Genomic DNA, 6,000 nt, shown 5'->3' on the forward strand with positions numbered 1-6,000 from the left:
TTAAGCATTACCAAATTGAATATAATGATAAAACACACTAATATTAAACATAATAAAAAAGAATCACTGGAAAATGTATTTTTAAAGTTAAGTTATTCACAAACTAGTGATTCACACAAATTTCAAATAATTCAAAATTTAAACTATTCAAATTTAAAAACTACCGGCACTAACTGAAAGTTTCTAAAAACTATCAAAAGTATTCACAAAGAAACTCTAAATACCGCAAAAAACAACTAAAAATAAATAAAACAAAATAAATAAAGCAGAAAAGAAAAAACTAAATGAAAAAAGCCCACCTACAGGGCCAAAGCGGCCTGCATACGACTAGAAACCCAACCTGTTGTTGGGCCAAGATGCAGGCCCGCAAGCCCAATAGGCCCAACAGGGCAGAGTAGCAGAGGTAGGCCCAGAAGGCCTGCATTAGAGAGGAGCTCGATACAGCAGCGGCGGCGGGGATTATAAGCAGGTGTGAGTGCCCTTTGGCTAGCGAGGTGGGACTAAACTTTTGCGCCCCTCGCCTGGCAGCGCACCCCCTTTAGTACCGGGTCGTGGCACCAACCGGTACTAAAGGGGGGGCCTTTAGTACCGGTTGGAACCAGGAATCGGTACTAAAGCGGGTGCTCCCCCCCGCTTGGCCTGGCCAAAACAGGCCTTTAGTACCGGTTGGTGGCTCCAACCGGTAATAAAGGTGTCCCCTATATAAGAAACACTTCGAAAATTTTCAGTTTCTCATCTCCCACTTCTCTCTGCCGCCGCCCCGTCCCGCGCCGTCGCCGCCCCCGTCGCGCCGTCCCCGTCGACTCCGCGACGCCCCCGTCCTCGTCGCGTCGTCCCCGTCGACTCCGCGGCACCCCCGTCGCCGTCCTGGTCGCCGATCCCCTCGCTTCGCCGTCGCCGTCGCCTTTGGATCGACCTCGCCCTCGCCCTCGCCGTCGCCTCGACCTTGCCCGCGCGCGCTGTGAGCCCCTCCCCCGGCCCCTCTCCTCCCTCCAATCGATCGTAGCGCACACCGGCGCCGGCGCCGGCGCCGACCATGCGCACACACACGCGCGCGCACACACACACTACATGCACACACACACACACACACTACACACACACACTAGACGCGCACACACACACAATTTTTCTGTTTTTAGCTTTTAGTTTTTTCTGTTTTTCTGTTTTTCATACAAAGTTTTAGATGAATTATAAAATTTAGAAATGTTACTTTACTTTTAGTTATAAAATTTAGATGAATTACAATGTTTTACTGTTTTTTACTTTACTTTCTGTTTTTCTGTTTTTTACTTTACTTTCTGTTTTTCTGTTTTTCATACAAAGTTTTAGATGAATTACAATGTTTTACTTTCTGTTTTTCATACAATGTTTTTTCTGTTTTTTAGTTTCTTATATTTTTAGTTATAAAATTTAGAATTTGCATATATGAGATCATCACAATATCCATCATTTAAAAAATGTTACTTTACTTTTGCGGCATATAGTATTTTGTTGTCGACGATGCCCGGCCCGCATCCTCGCCGTCGACACGTCCGCGATGACGTCCTGCTTCAGAGGACCCATGTCCGGGACTGGGCTCCGCCGGTCTGGCACTGGGAGGTGCTACCTTCAGGGGCGCGACGCTTGGTGAGGAACCCGGCCCCGGGTCCCGTCGTCGACCCTCATCTCCTTTGGTGGCATTCACGTGGGCCACTTTCGGTGCGGAGGGAGCCGGCCCCGCCGGAGGTGGTACGTCGCCGTGTCAGGGAGGAGGACGAGCACGTCCATCGCTACATGGCTGCTATGGACGTCAGGTTCTCCAATACCTGGCAGGTTCTTTGGGGAGATCACCCGAGCTATGATCCAGTGATGGTTCCTTCTCTTTGGGTGTCCACCGCCCGCACCTCAGGAACCGCGAGTGGCCTAGATTACTCTGTACTATTCGATCTTTATTAGCTTGCTAGCTAGCTAGCTAGTGATGTATTCAATATTATATCTATTATTCGAGATTATATCTATTATTCAAGACGATGTATTCGAGATTATATCTATTATTCGAGATTATACTAAATTGTTTTATATTTCTTTTGGCATAGTTAAATAAAAGCTATGGCGGACAATACCGACAGAGATAGAGAACAGACCATGCTCGATATCATACGCGGGCCAGATGATGATCAGAATGAAGAAGATTTTGACGGCTCCGAATTTCTAAACAACACCAGAGAGGGTGATATGATATTCGATCGCGACGACCGAGAAGATGAAGTCATGAACTACGACGAAGAACATGCTGATCCTAAAACAACAAACACCGGCGAGGTATATATATTTATATAAGCAGGAATCTGGTGATCATCGCATGTTTTAAATGAGTTAAAGATATATTAACGAATCGATCTTTCTTCTTTTAGCCATCCGGATCGAGCAACTCTTCAGGCAAAAGGACGAAACGAGGCCCGAACAAAAAGTTGAAGGAGGGCGTAAAGTACAATATCGAGGCAATCAGACCTAATGGCGAACCATTAGCGCCTAAGAAGATTGCGGACAAGTTCGTTCGTCAGTGCGGAGTTATTGTGAAGGACCAACTCCCGATCTCCCTTCAAGAATGGAGAAAGTCAGCAAATCCACGTCCAGATGTTACTTTTGTCGACGAGAAGCAAAAAAATATGCTTTGGGATACTCTCACGGAACATTTCACCTTACCAGATAATTTCACAGAAGCAGACGTGCGGAAAGTCAAGGACGCTGCTTTTAGGAAGATGGCGGTTGCATTCAAGAACCACAAGAAAATGACGTGGGAGAAGTACGTCAAGGGAGGAAGGAAGACTCCAGTATTCGAGGGGATACTAGAGAATCAAAGTGCTCATTGGGACGATTTCATGAAATTCAAGGATTCAGAATTAGCTAAGGAACGGTCGAGAATAAACAAGGCCAATGTCGAAAAAATGGATAAGTTCCATAAGCTGGGGCCAGGTGGCTACGCGGTGGCAATGCCTAAGTGGGATAAGTCTGAGAAAGAGATGGAGGATGCAGGTGTCACTCCGGTTAGTAAGAGCTGGCCCCCCAGGTGCAGGACTTGGTTCTATGCGCATGGGGGGAGTTGGACCCGAAGACAGGCAATGTTTCGACGAAGGCATGTCTAAACGGAGCCGACGATGCGCTACTTGTTGCAATAGAAGAGGCTCGATCGGGGGTGTTCCAGCCCAACAGAGAGAACGACGAGCTTATGCGTGCCCTGGGAAATCCTGAACACCCAGGAAGAACACGAGGCAAGGGCGCTATTCCGTGGTATGAGGGGTTTTCGGACTGGAACGCCGACTACAGAACCCGTGCGAGAAACAAGATTGCGGAGGAGAAGAAGAGGAAGATGGAGGAGGAGCAAAGGAAGCTCGACTATGAACGCCTTCAAGGCCTAGAAGCAAGTCAAGCGGAATTGGCAGCTAAATTCCAGTGGCAGCAGGAGCAGATCGACTCACTTAGCCAGCAAAGGGGGTCTCAGCAGCTGCAGCAGCTAGTAGATGATCCAGCATTGGATACCACCGCCCCATCCATGCTGAGAAGCAGCGTGGGTTCCGCCCCGGGCGACGCAGAACACTAACTGCGAGCTACACTTCAAAATGAAGAACATATCCATGAAGGTGGCGGACGCCATTGCTTTTTCAAATTCCCCCGAGGCAACCTTCCATTGCAACCCGATTCTAGTGGGCTATGCTCGTGTCTTGGTTGATGAGGTGGTGGACCAATATTCGGGGCTAGAGCTTGACATTCCCGGAGGTGATGAGGAGCACACACTCGGAGATGCCAAACATCATATCATCCTATGGAGAAAGGATTGCATCATTTTTCGAAGGCCACCGACACCGCGTCACCCGACTCCTCGTCGAAGTCCGCCACCGAGTCAGCAGACTCCCGCTCCTCCAAGTCCACCAACGCGTGAGGCCACTCCTCCTCCTCCAAGTCCGGCAAAGTGTCAAGCCACTCCTCCTCCAAGTCCGGCACAGCTTCAGGCCACTCCTCCTTGTCCAACTCAGCCCCGTCAGCCGTCTCCGCCGCCTCAGCAATCGCAGAAGAGACACCCCGCAGCTATGGTGCGTAGCGGTACCAGTCGAGGTCATAGTACAGGAAGTACAGGCGGAGGCAAGCGATATAAATATGGTCCAAACCTCACTACTCCTCTTCCTGTGAGGGCTTACGACAGGACCGAGGAGCAAACCAATGCCATAGTGCGGGCAGAAGTTGACGCCCATTTTGGACCGAAACCGCCACCGCCGGCAAGGGAGAAAGTGCCTGTGGAAGTAGTTGACCACTTCATTCGTATGGCTCAACCACCAGCTCCTAAGCCTGTTGACACAGACTATGAGCGCCACATCAGGAAGTTACATCGACAACGTCTACAGAAGGAGGCGAGCTTGAGCTCGAGCAAACAACAAGCAGCTGTCGAAAAATGCGGGAAAACCGTTGCCCAGCTGGGAGAACAGGCGGCACAATCGACCCCCCACTTGTTGTGCCGACAACACGTGACAGTACGCGCGCCCAATATTATTGTGGCCAAACAGTTTACGTTCCCGAGGTGGGCGATGTGGTAATAACCCAGGAGCATATAATGCAGGCTGAAGAACTCAAGATCACTATTGGACAACTCCTCGAGATCGAGGACATGCCTGTGATTACAGAGGAGGAAATAAAACGGAAATATGTCCGGGGCCAACCTTTGGTCAAGCCAGAAGATGTCAAGAAGCTCCCAACGAGAATGTATGAATTGCATCAATGGTACATGGACATTACCAAGAGATCCAATCGAGAGTCCCTCATGGTGTATGTCAAGAAGGATCATTACTACCATGAGAAAGCTGTGGCCGTTGAGTATTCTGAACTGTTTCAGTTATACAATCAAGACGCACTCGACAAATCTATCGTCAGTTGCTATTGTCTGTAAGTGATTTCTTTCTGTAATTAATTTAAGTCTCAAGCTAGCTGTAGTGATCCTTTTGATCAATCATTACCTGTAATTATCCTCACTATATTCTTTTTTGTGGTATTATGCAGGATGAAGATGTATGAAATGAGAAAAGGTGGACGCTATGGCATTGGGTTCATTGACCCAAACACCGTTAATCAATACACATGGAAAATGAGCAAGTATTATGAAAAGGAGGTAGAGGACAGCATGCTAGAGTTCTTGAAGGGCCTCAAATACAATGAAGATATACTACTTCCTTACAACTTCGAGTGAGTCACACTTTCTTGTGCTACAAATTCTCTGTTTTTGCCTACTAGCTAGCTACATGTTTTTGCTTACATATGCCCGCTTAATTAAGACATGCAAACGTGTGTGCATGCAGATTTCACTGGATCTTGTGTATCATTAAAGTTGACGCCGGAACAGTTGAAATACTGGACTCGCTACTCAAAGCAAATAGTGACTACAACATCTTGTATGGGATAGTCAACAGGTAATTTCAATCATTATTAACTATATATCTCGGCCTATTTAGTTCGTCATTTCATGATATGAACTATTTAATAACCCCTTTATTCATTTTCTTTGTCGGTGGGCAGAGCTTGGGCAAGGTTCATCAGCGTCACGGAAGGCGAATGGAAACCACAGCTGAAATGGTTTCGATCCAAGGTAAGTAATTAAGTAGTACTAGCTAGCTAGCTATAGCTGCCATCTCTTTAATTATCATGCTTGATTAATTATTATCTGATCAAATTAAATTCCATTCTCGTAATAAAGGCCTTGAAGCAGGCGCAGGGGACTAATCTGTGTGCATACTGCGTTTGCGAGAACATTCGCATGATGGCGTCCGAAAGGAGCAGATCTCAAAGACAGGAATGGGTACGCTTGTCAGAACACTATTCACAATTTTTACACCATTATCGATATCTAGTCACACAACTAATACACATGCATATTGATCTCCTTCTTAACAGTTCAAAGAGGTGTGGGACAAGCTCCTAGAAACGGAGCGCGTAGAAGCACTTCAAGAGGAAATAGCGAGATTTTTGCTCGAC

This window comes from Triticum urartu, chromosome 6A (assembly GCF_056163025.1).
Source record: "Triticum urartu cultivar PI428250 chromosome 6A, HENAU_Tu73, whole genome shotgun sequence".
Classification (NCBI taxonomy): Eukaryota; Viridiplantae; Streptophyta; class Magnoliopsida; order Poales; family Poaceae; genus Triticum; species Triticum urartu.